The sequence below is a fragment of the Meleagris gallopavo genome, chromosome 1 (genome assembly GCF_905368555.1).
Source record: "Meleagris gallopavo chromosome 1, MGAL_WU_HG_1.1, whole genome shotgun sequence".
NCBI lineage: Eukaryota > Metazoa > Chordata > Aves > Galliformes > Phasianidae > Meleagris > Meleagris gallopavo.
Genome location: NC_139404.1, coordinates 74,705,147 through 74,717,598, shown reverse-complemented (window position 1 = coordinate 74,717,598; position 12,452 = coordinate 74,705,147). Strand labels below are relative to the sequence as shown.

The 12,452-nt window shown below is 42.1% G+C and overlaps 1 protein-coding gene across 7 annotated transcripts in view; it reads left to right on the top strand.

Annotated features, from left to right (window-relative positions):
- The first annotated feature begins 5,496 nt into the window (after window positions 1-5,496).
- FOXJ2 (forkhead box J2) overlaps window positions 5,497-12,452 on the top strand; it is a 28,007-nt gene continuing 21,051 nt past the window's right edge. The window contains exons 1-3 of one of the 7 annotated variants that reach the window (XM_085234323.1): window positions 5,498-5,727; window positions 6,480-6,563; window positions 6,793-6,905. The gene's annotated coding sequence lies outside the window, so the exon portion shown is untranslated. Of the gene's footprint in view, window positions 6,906-12,452 lie in introns of all 7 variants that reach the window. The other 6 variants (XM_010717311.4, XM_085234329.1, XM_085234300.1 and 3 more) reach the window with 6 other exon arrangements.

Here is a 12,452-nt window from a genome sequence, read left to right as displayed (position 1 = left end):
CCTGGAGCCTTCTCTAAGCTAAACAAGACCAGTTCCCTCAACCTTTATTTACAGGAGAGGTGCTCCAGCCCTCTGATCATCTTAATGGCCCTCCTCTAGACCCATTCGAAGAGCTCTGCGTCTTTCTTGAACTGGGGGCCCCAGGCCTGGACACAGTACTCCAGATGGGGCCTCACAAGAACTGAGTAGAGGGGGACAATCATCTCCCTCTCCCTGCTGGCCACCCCTTTTTTAGTGCAGCCCAGAACACAGTTGGCCTTCCAGGCTGCAAGCACACACTGCTGGCTGATGTCCAGCTTCTTGTTTACCAGGACCCCTAAGTCCTTCTCCGCAGGGCTGCTCTCAAGGAGATCTTCCCCCAGTTTGTATAAAAACCTGGAACTGCCCTGTCTCAAGTGCAGCACCCTTCACTAGGCCTTGTTGAACCTCACTAGATTTTCATGGGCCCACTTCTCCAGCCTGTCCAGGTTCTTCTGGACAGCTTCCATTTCCTCCTGCATATTGACTGTACCGCTCAGCGTGGGACATCTGCAAACTTGCTGAGAGTTCACGTGATGCCATTGTCTGTGTCATTGATGAAGATGTTGAAGAGCACTGGTCCCAAGACTGACTGCTGAGGGACACCACTTGTGACTGACACAGAACCATTAATTAAGCCCTTTGGCTGCAGCTAGTCAGCCAGTTCTTAATCCACCAAACAGTCCATCCTTCAAATCCATACCTCACCAATTTAGAGAGAGAGATGTGGTGAGGGACCATGTCAGAGCATTTATGGAAGTCCACATAGATGACATTCATTACCCTTCCCCTGTCAACCAGTGCTGTCACTCCATCATAGAAGGCCACCAGATTGGTAAGGCAAGATTTGCCCTTGGTGAAGTCATGCTGGCTGTCTCGTATCACCTCTTTGTCTTGTATATGCCTGCCTTAACATAGTTTCTAGGAGGATCTGCTCCATGATCATCCCAGGTACAGAGGTGAGGCTCACTGTCCTATAGTTCTCTGGGTCTTCCTTTTTCCCTTTCTTAAAAATGGGAGTAATGGTTCCTTTTTTCCAGTCATGGGGGACTTCACTGGACAGCCATGATTTTCAAATTATGATGGAGAGCAACTCAATATATAGCAAACATTAACAATTCAGTCAGGTGACTTTTTTTTTTTTTTTTTAATCTGTCCTCCCATATTTTTAGCATGGAGAAGCTTTGGGATGGCTCTTTTGGCTTTCCAAATACTAAATATGATAATGGGGTCATGATCCATTAGTTTCTACCAAATCTTCAGGAAAGCCTTTGACACTGTCTCCTGCAGCATTCTCCTGGAGAAGCTGGCAGCCCATGGCTTGGACAGACAACACTCTTTGCTGGGTAAGGAACTGGCTGCAGGGCCGGACCCAGGGGGTGGTGATGAATGGAGTTAAATCCAGCTGGCAACTGGTGATGAGTGGTGTTCCCCAGCAGTCAGTACTGGGGGAGACAGCCTGTCCTGCTCAATATGTTTATTGATGATCCGGATGAAGGCTTTGAGTGCACACTCAGTAAGTCTGCAGATGACATCAGGAAGTGTTGATCTGCCTGAGTGTAGGAAGGCCTTACAGAAGGACCTGGACAGGCAACATCACTGGACTGAAGCCAATGGGATGAAGTTCAACAAGACCACGTGTCAGATCCTGCACTTTGGCCACAACAACCTTAGGCAACGCTGCAGGCTTGGGGCAGAGTGGCTGGAAGACTGTGTAGAAGTAGAACTGGGGCTGTTGGTCAATCCTCAGCTAAACATGAGTCAGCAGTGTGCCTAGGTAGCTAAGAAGGCCAGTGGCATCCTGGCTGACATTAGAAATAGTGTTGCCAGCAGGAGCAGGGAAGTGATCATCCCCCTGTGCTCAGCTCTGGTGAAGTTGCACCTCGAGTGCTGTGTTCAGTTTTGGACCCTTCACTACATCGTGGATGTTGGAACTAGATGAGCTTGGAGGTCTTTTCCTATCTTAGTGGTTTTATGATTCTATGTGTTTCTGCAATGCATAGCTGCCTCTCAAAGGCCTTTTTTGTATTTAATGTCATTTTTGTATTTATGTTCTTTCAAGTAATGGAGTAAGATCATTCTGTGCCTATAAAAAGCAGGGAACATTTTAGATGTGAATTCGGTGAAGAAGACAATAAAAACTTAAATGAAAAATAAATAGGAAACACAAATGGGATGCCTGGAGTGTATTGAGACCAGCTGCATTTTTCCAACGCCTCTGCAGTTGGCTATAGATGGAACAATATGCAGATACCTCTCATCAGTGCCTCCCAGCAAAATGGTGCTTCTGTCTCATCTTTTGAGTCATAAGGAATCTATGCACAATATGGACACAAATCCTAGCTAGAGAAGGACTGTAGGGCTTTGTATGGAAATAGCAGGGTGTAATGAATACCATCTAGCTCTAAGAGGTGTCCTAAGGAATGGATGCCCAACCTTTTGGCTTGTCTGGGCCACCCTGAGTGAAGAATTGTCTTGGACCGCATATATGTAGGTTGTTATCCTATTTATTGCCATGGAAACTGGATAAAGATAAAATGAGCACGGTAACTCTGCTTGATAGAGCAAATTCACAGCTACAAAACAATATTTTTCAACATACCACCATTAGCTATGCATTTGCACCAATGATGAACAAGAGCCTGGATACCATGCTTGTCAAAACTTGCACCAGTAGAGGTGACCCACCGTTGCCACTGCTGAAATGCGCCACCTACCGCCTTACTGTGCTCGCATCCACTGTTTGGTCTCCATTAACTTTCAGCATCGATGAATGTCAATGAGTGCTTTAAATTCTGCATAGAGGAATTCAGTGACACACTTTTGCTTCATATACACTTCAGTGTCAGATGCCATTCTGTCAGACTTCCCCTCTGCTGCCATCTGTTGCACGGCAACAAAATCTAATGGAATATTGTTGGGATGGTTCAGTTACCACTGCCATACTGCCAACATCTGCCTCTGACATCATGGGCCAACATAATAAAATAGGAGGCATTACTTATGGAGCAGCTCTCATAAAATATAAACTATAGTTAATATATATAAGTAGCAAAACACTTTAATGTTTAATATTTTTAAGATGATTTTTTAAAAAAGAAAGAATGCAACAAAAACATAAAGCTAGTGGGATATTTGACCTTGTTTTTTGTGAACCTAAGGCATCAGTCCGGTTCAATGGCAGTGGCTGCAATTCTTCATGAGGTCTCAAAGTGCTCATCAGAAAATTTTTACAAAGTTTTACTCTTCCTGTTCTTCATTCTTGACAGCAGTTGCTCACAAATGTGCATACTGCCAAAAGCGGTGACATGGATAAAGTATGACTGTGAAGCTCTTATAAGATTCTGGTAAAAAGACACAATCAGATTTCTGAGTTGAATATCTGATGGCAACTCTATACATTCCATTTGAAAAATGTATTTATGTTGAATGAAAGTAGTGTTGCAAGTATACAAAAAAAAACCCGATTTTTTTTTTTTTTCAATCTTGAAATCTATTTCCAAATTCCTGTATCAAAACAGAAAGCATGGCTGCATATTTTTCTCTGTTCACAGGTCTGTGTTTAGCCAGTGTATCAAAATGCAGAATATTATTTGCCATAATTTGAGATGGCACTGTACTATGCTCTCTTGGTGCCCTGGTTTCAGCTCAGACAGCATCAATACCACACTGATGATTGGTTTGTTGCTGAACAATAGGTGCATGCCTGGGGCGGGGTAGGGCTGCTGCCGTGATTGTGAGGAGCTGGGGGTGGCTCCAGGACGGGCTGTGCCTGGCTGCAGGTTGGACATGCCTGTCCTAAGGGCAGGCAGAAAGCAAAAGGTGTAGGAGCTCAGGTGCCAGAGCTGACGTGGGACTGGGGAAAACAAAACAAAACAAAACAAAATAAAACAAAACAAAAGAATGGGACAGGGCTCTGCTGTGGCCTGTGGAGGTGAGAGGGAAGACAAGGGTATTGGCCATGGTAATGAATGGGAAGACTATAAAGTGATCTGTAATGAGAGGGTAATATGGGTAAAGGGACAAGAAATCCTCCTTGATGGAGATAGATAATACCATTGGGAAATGAGCTACTGCCTGCTCATGCACTGCTGGCATAAAAGTAAAACAAAGAGAATGAGAGGTTGTGTGTTAATTCCCGTGAGTGTTAATTCATTCTGAAATAAAGGCATGGGAGTTTGGCATAGATTTTGGCCTGTTGATAGAATGCAAGGAGTTTCTAGCAGATACAAGAATAAACTAAGCCCTGCAAAAGCATTAAATCTCAAAACAGTCCCTCTATCATTGTAGACATCATTCTCATATTACATTCATGAAAGATAAAATTTACTCAGAAAATGCAGTTTTTCCCCTACTCTTGTTTAATGTCTCCATGCCTTATAGCAGTGTCAGTGTTCAGAAAAATGCAAGTAAAAAACTAGCTATGGAAAGAAGAGATTATAAAATACGGTGAATCTTACATGTACAGTAGGGAACCTGAGGCTGCTACATGTTTCTACATTTCAGATGTCTGTGTGGTAGTGGTCTACCTACATCACTGGCCTTAGATTAAGGGGGATCCCACACAATGGCTGTTCTTTCTCCCACATGCATTTTGAAATATTTGCTCTACTATATAATTTACTTCACTGGAAAGTCTCCTTTAATTTTCTAAAATAATGGATAGTTGTCTTAGTCTGTGTCTCCAAAATGAGCTTTGCAACGTACCAACACAAAACTCACAATTTTAGCCAGGTAGGTGAAAATGAGACAACATTGTATGTAATTCACAGGGTTTTATGTATGTTTTTAACATGTTGGAGGGGCAGCAACAAGAGTTTTAAAAGGGTTTTGGATGCCTCTTAAAATTCAAGGATATTAATGTGGTAGATTATTGATAAATACATAGTGTGAGGGAAGATTATTAAAAATGAAGAATGGAATTTTCAGGGGAGTAGGAGCAGACTTGGTGTCTGGGCGGGAGCATGACAGTTATTACATGACTGGGGGGTATAATGACATTTCTGCCAAAAAGATCATGGGGAGCAGCCCACCCAAGACAGCAGGTCATCTGCCAGAGGTGTGGGGGCTGTGAAGGCAAGTGACTGGAAGCAGCATCAGGTGGGTGGGATGAGTCCGTGTCCTAAAGCTGGAGCAGATGAATACTGTCTGGGTGAGTGACAGTTACGAAGGGGCCTCAACAGCTGTCCCAGTAGGCTGGGAGATGCAACAAGAAGCTTCCTGTCAGTCCCCTAAGGGCCAAGGATCAACGACCTGCAGGTAGCTCTGGGGCAAAGCAAGGCCCCGGGGTGGAACGGCAACGGTGGAGTAGGCCGAGGCTTGGGTTGCCAGCGGGGGTCTCCGTCCTCTGGACCACCAGGCTCCTCGAGATAAACTACGCACCCAGTTCGCTCCGGATACCGAGTGTGAGCTCGCACACAGCCCCAGCCCGGCGCCTCCTTAACCCGGGTAGGCGGGGGTGGCAGCGGCCGAGGGGAGCTCAGGGAGGCGGAGCGGAGGCCGGGGAGGAGTCGGGGCCTGCAGTGGAGCCGCAGCCCGGAGCAGCAGCTGCGGGAGCGCTGGGGCCTGGAGAGACTCAGCACCATTCGGCTGGGGCCCCCCAGAGCCCGGGGAGCCCTCTGGAGAAGAAGCTGAGGCGCAGCAGAAGGCGGCGGAGGCGACTTCTCTGTTTCGCGAGCTGCTGTGGCGTCCCGTGGTAGTCGGGCCCAGGCAAGAGGAGCTGGGGCCTGGGGGGAAGCCAGGGACGGCCTCCGGGCAGCCGGGGTGGGGGAACACCCCCGTAGCCTGCTGGGGTGGGGGAGACACTGCCTGCCTGCTCCATCCGCAGCCGGGAGGGAAGCACTTGGTTGGGCAGCCCTGCTCGCAGCCGGAGCACCCGGCGGGCCCTTGTCGAGGGCGGACCCGCCGGCCTCATCCACGTTAACTAGCTAAGGGGAACTCAGCACTGGCCCCCAACCCCGCTAACTAGCTGAGAGTGGGCAAAGGGCACAGCACCAAATCCTGATAGAGAAGAAAATCTACTCTTCCACGAGGTGGAAGAAAACCTCCTGGAGATCCTTTGATACCTATGTAAGTGAGAGGGATCCTCATTTCCCCAGTTTCTGAGGGTTGTGAGGATAACCCTGACTACCTACTCCCCTTGCTACGTAGCTGCTAGGTGAGGGAATTCTTTCCTCAAGCGAGGAGCCAGCCCTTAACAAACTCTTCCCTAGACCAGATGGTAAACAGGGAGCCTTGACAGAAGAAATCTCATATGCTCAAGAGAAGCAGTTTCCAAAATAGAAATAAGTAGGAGCTCCAGATAATTACCTAGTAATTTTAATTATTTACATCTGGTCAGTAGACAGCAGAGAAAGTAAAACAAGGGAGAGAAAGCACAGCCAGGTTAGGATACTTTTCTTCCCTTTTCCAGTTGCTGTCTGCCACTGTTTTTATACAGTTTTTACTGTTACTATCCACAGAACTGACAGTTCTTTCAGAGAAGGAGATCTGCCCACCCTTAAGGACAAGGTGTGTCTACAGGAAAAAAAAAGAGAGACTTCCAGGTATGGAGATTGTTTAAGATCAATATCCCCAACTTGGCAGTCAGTGAGGAAAAGACAAGGCTTTCTCCTAAGGGAGACAGTAGTTAGCTGCCAGAAGTGAGAGAGGATTTCCATCCAGGGATAAAAACAGCAGTTTCAGGGGAGTGAAGATTCCAAGCAGATTGTTTTAATACTCAAGATTCTGATTTCGTTCACAATCCCCTTGCTCTCAAAATATTTCTTGAAGAAGCTCTTGGAAGACTCTCTGAGGATGGCTCTCAGAGAAGAAGTGTGAAAAGCAGCACCCCCAGAAACCAGCACTGAAGATAATCTGCCTCCCTCCTGAAAAATCTTCCAGACAGAGTGAGTGACTGCACTGTATCTCCTCCTATTCCTATAGGTTCTTCTCTTTTGTCTGTTATCCTTATTTCCAACATCTCTTTTCTCACTGTATCTGCTTTTCTTTTAATCTTTTTTTTCTTTCTCTCCTTTTGTTTCTGAACCTCTCTCAAGCTTTTTTGTGTGCATCTTTCTCTCATTTGGCAATCTTTTACACCATATGGAATTGACCTGATTCTTTCATTGTTTAGTTTTCTTTGATACCTTAACTCTAATCAATTGTAAGAAAGCTTTGTCCTCTCCCTTATACTTTTTTGCAATGCTGTATTCATTCATCCTAAGCTTAGCCTTTAATCATCACTGGCATGGAATTATTTTCTGCCATTTAGGCATCTTTGAGAAGGATAATATTGTCCAAAAAAAAAAAAAAAAAGCATTCTGGAGACACAAATAGTGAGTTGAGTGAGTTGTAGTGCTAGTGTTCAAGGAGGCACCCATGGGGTTGGAGTGTCAGTTCTTCATTTGTGCACTACTGTGTGAATAACTGTGGGAATGAAGTGATTATGGGCTGCATACTGTACTGTGCTTGGAAGCTGAACATACAGATATCAGAGCTAGTGCTTTGGGATGCATGTCCTATTGTACCTAGAGATTGTAGGATGAATTCTAGTAGAGCACCCTTGAGAGTGCTGTTGTGTTTGGGGTACTGTACTGTTGTGTTAGGGATCTAGGAATAAAGGTAGTGGAACCTTTTCTGAAAGCAAAAATAAGCCATTCTGTAGTCTTCCTATGTGTTTTATGCTGTGTTCAGGAGCTTGGAATGTGAATGGTAATGCTGATGCTGTGATGAGCCAACCTAGTTGCTTTCTGTAGATGAGACATCCAGTCTCAAATGAGTATTCTGATACTAAAGTGATTTCCTAAGAAAAAAACAAGTTTAAAATAGAATTTATCTCAAATGAAATCATAGCAGATTCCTGTGGGAGAAGAATCAAGTCTAAGGGTATCTCACCTGAGATATTTATGTTTGTGTTCTGCAGTGAGGAAATCCAAGATCAAAGGGCACTTGACCAGGACAGGAACCTTTTCAGAATCTATTTGGGATCACCGTGGTTAACAGGGAGTCCATGAAGAAAGAACTTGGTGTAATTTATCAGTAAGATCAAACTGAAAATGCCTCCAGGTTCATCCAAAGTGATTCCCAATTTATGCTAAAAATTTTGACAGTTATCCTTAGCTTGAGAAGATGCCCCTTTCTAAAGGAAGACTGAATCAAGAAGCGTATGTATGTTTTGTGGATTTTGTTAGATGCTCTCCTACCTGTTGTCTTGTAGTTATGCAATCAACCTGTTTTGAGTACAGTGTTATCTAGTGCAAGGAAAGAGATAATTAAGGCATTTTGGCCTTTGTACGTTGGAGGGGGTAACAGACTTTTCATACTGTGGAGGTTAATTTACCTTGCTCTACACCCATGATCACAGTAATGACTTGACGTTTTTCAATTGCTTTTGGCTCTGATGGGTGCCAGAGCACTTTACAGAATGTATATATGCCAACCTTATGAAAATTTGCTCTCTCAGTGATTTATTTTTTTTCTTGTATATAAAATGCTTTTTTTTCCCCTCTTGATTATGATGTTAAAGATTTAAGATTTTTTACATTTTCTGTCAGAGCTTTAAGTATTCATGACAGACATCCAGGGTTGAAAGTCATGTGCATTAGTGTAATTGTTTGATATTTATTTATTAATTGCTGACAGGGCATTCAGTGCTGACTTAGATAGATAAACTTAAGACAATCTCCACTCTGAAAATTTCATAGTCTAAAACACAACTGTACTAAAGTCAAGATATACTGATACATTCAAAGAAGGGCATGATTTTTAGAGAGCATAGATTTTCAGTGACAATATTGGTACATGTATCAAATGTTTATCATTGCCTAAATGTAGCTTCTTCTAAGATGGAATACTGCAGCCTTTCTGCATCATTTATTTTTTTTACAAAAGTATATAAAAATGATGAATATTGTGTACTGAAGTAAAAGTGTAAAGTGCTGTACAGATGCATTTGATTGAAAGTGCTTTGTCTTTGAGAGTTTACATTAAGAATATTAAACTCAAACATCTAAAATTAGACTTCTAAAGCCAATGTTTAGATACCTAAGTTAATAGCAAATTCTCACGAGTAAGTGATTCAGCAGAAGCAATGAAGATATCAGTATTTAGGTACAGAGACTCATAGATGTGTGTATGGATTTGTACATATAAATTTGGTCATTCATGTTTCCAGAAGTTGACTTTATAGATGAAGCAGTATAGTTCTGCCCTGTGTGCGCTCTATCTATTTTTGAGAACTGACTGCATGTCAGGCCCTAAGGTAAAAATTAAATAAGAAAATCTGGAGATTATGGGGAAAGGATTACATTACTGAAGGATTAGAAACTTGTATTAATATTCAAATATGTATTTTGTAAGTTCCTTGGATTTTATCTTGAAATATATAGGCAAATGCATAGGGTCAGATGAGGAGTCAGAGAACTTCAAATGAAGCAGAATAAACAGCTCAAGGGGTTTTGATATTGCTTTCCCATCCAGTATGTGATTTTGACAAATGCAGTACATATATTTTTTTTTCCAATAAAAATAGAGCTGAATGCTGCTTGTGTCTCTGGAGAAGTTTTTTCTGAATCTAGAGGTACTGGTATCTTTGCATCCTCCCCTGAATGTCAGCTGACCTTTATGTAGTGGGAGATTCAGTCTGCGTCACAGTTGGATCTTTGGCCCTTCAAGTGTCAGAAGGGAAATATGATTAACTGCAACTGTGATATGGACAGTTGTCCCTCAATAGCAAGGCTGAGGTGATTAACTCATTTTACACATTTGTCAGACAGGAACTGCATCTCTGTCATTAGCAACCAAAAGATGAAATGCTTTTGGACTCATTTTTCCATTTGCTTTTCCCAGTCTCGGAAATGTAACCAATGATGTTCAGAATTCTGTGTTTTGTAGTACTCAATTTGCAGAAACCATTGCTGTATGATGCATCAGAATTGAAGCTTAAAAAAAAAAAGTGTTTCTAGCACTTCTAATCTGGAAGACAACTTTAAAAATGAGAGTAGTGTCCAGCTTAATGGACAGCCTAAAATGTCTGAACTCCAGCTGTGTTAACTCTGAAACCTAAAGAAAAGCACTTAAACCACTATGTTGCTGGCTTCTCTTGTTATTTCAGCAGCAATATCCAGTTGATGTGTCCTACAAGGATGATAAGTGCTTGGTAGTTGGAGTCAATATTGCAAATTCTGCTGTTGATATGTCCCCCTTCCTTCTAAAGGATATATGATGAACATAAAAATCTTTTGTGTGCTTCTTCTCTGTCCTTAGTTTTTCATATTTCAGCACAGCCTGTGTTATTGAGAGAAGGCAAAGAATGCTGCCATGTGTCTTCACAGTTAATGAATTGGAAAATGTTCAGTTTACATTTGAAAAGAAACATGGAACATTGAAACATTCTTAGTATTCCTGAAGACCTTGCAACAGACTTCAGGACCCATTTACTGTGGTGGCCTGTAGTGTTTTACCAAGATTTGTTTTATCCTTCTGTCTTTGACCTGTCTTGTCCCCTACCCCATCCCAAAATGAATGCTAGAGTTAGTATCTTAAAGTTAGAAGGTGTATGGATTCTGCAAGCTGCTGACCATTGTGAGCCCTTTCCCAAATCCTATCGCTGGCTTCTTTTCATCATACCATAGTCAGATTCTTCTTCACCTTTAAGGTTCATCCTTCCTACTTCTTTAATCTCATTTCCTCCTACACCCTACTTTTCCTCCCAGTTCTCTCTGTACTGCTCTTTGCATCTTATTTTCCTTACTGTCCCTTTGTCATTCCCTCCTGTGGTTCCGTAAACCTAAAATGCAATTACCTCTTTATAAAGCAAGCATTTCTAAAATGCTTTATTGTCAGCAGTTCTTTCTTTACCTATTTCATAGGCCTTATTTCCACACCTGCATTTTGACCTGGTTGGCTTTCATTAGATAAAATACTTGTGGACACAAAACACTGTGGGTGGTTGGTTGGTTTTTGTTTATTTATTTGTTTGTCATCAGTTAAGTCAAGAAGCCTGCTTTTATACAAATATAAAAGGAGTTTTCTTCTTCTGAAGATATACAGGACATCTATGCAGAAGAATGACTCTTTGTAAACAGACTTCTTCATTCTTCCACTTTACCTTCTCCACTCCGCTTCCTCAAGAATAACTAGATTTTAGCTGATTAGAATGGAAAAACCCTTGCATTTACAATCTCTGGTTGCTCATAGCATATCAGGATCTTGATTTTGAACTAAGGTATAATGGAAACTGAGTAATGAAGGAGAGATGAGGAGTGAGAGCTTTTATACCTGGAGGAAGAAGTATTTGCTTTTTTTTTTTTTTTTAATATTACCAATTCATTATTTTTTATGCTCCTTACTGTGTAAAGGCTGTGAGTGATAATAGTGGAAATATGTAATAACTGTTTAAAGTTCAGATTTGAACAACTGGGAAAGATTCTGAACTTTTTGTGGTGACAAAGGAGTGAAGTTTCAGAATTCTCATTCCCTCTTCCTAGTAGGGAAAAAAACAACCCTTCTCTCTATCAGTAACTTGCAGAGAAAATGAACAAGACTGTTAAAAGCAATTTCAGAACTACTTATTTTATCTTCACTTGAAAATGGGACAGATTTGAATGTAGAGAACTGGTCTGGAAGACCTGCATTCTTTGCATGGTTCTGCTGCTCCTGGGCTGACCTTGGGCTGTGCTCTTCTCCTTGCAAGACTTATTTATATAAGAATTGGGTATTGATCCTTTTTAAGGGTTCCGAAGTATTAGAAACACTTCATAAATCTGGGTGTTATTATCAGTGGTGTTCTTTCTTAATTACAGTGTGAAATCGAACTCAAAGATTCTGTATGCTGCTTCTCTTGGCATTAAGCAGTGAAAGCATGATGCCTCAACTCATTTTTGTTTCATGGACGGACCCAAAACGCCAAAACTAAAGGGTTGACAAATCCTGTATGTAGCCCAGATCTGTTTTTAAAGTTGACTTCAGTATAGGTATCCTGACTCTCTTAAAGTGTCTCCTAAGATCTCTAATTACCTTTTCTTGGCCAGGTCTCAGGGTCTCTATTTCGTCTTCATCCTTCTTGGCTTCCCTGCTGTTTTTGACACTTGATCATGCCCAGTCTTGAAATCTTGTCCTCCCTTGACTTTTGTGTCTGTATTCTACTAGTTTCCCTGTAACTATTCTAGTCATTCATTCAGTTATTTCTGCGCTAGGCCATTTACCTTACTCCATTTTTTTTCCTGTAATTTAGACATAGAAACCTACCTCTGGTATGCTCTCCTTGCTTTTCTTCCTGCCAGTGATATTAAATTATATATCTCAGTATACCACCTTAATGTTGGTGTTATTAAGCTGCAGGGCTAACAGTCATTCTTTATTGATGTGCTTTTTTTAAATGGGAATATGAACAAAGTTTTCATTTATAAATGCATGTTGCATTCATCTGAGCTGGGTTTTTGTGGCTGAAGGTT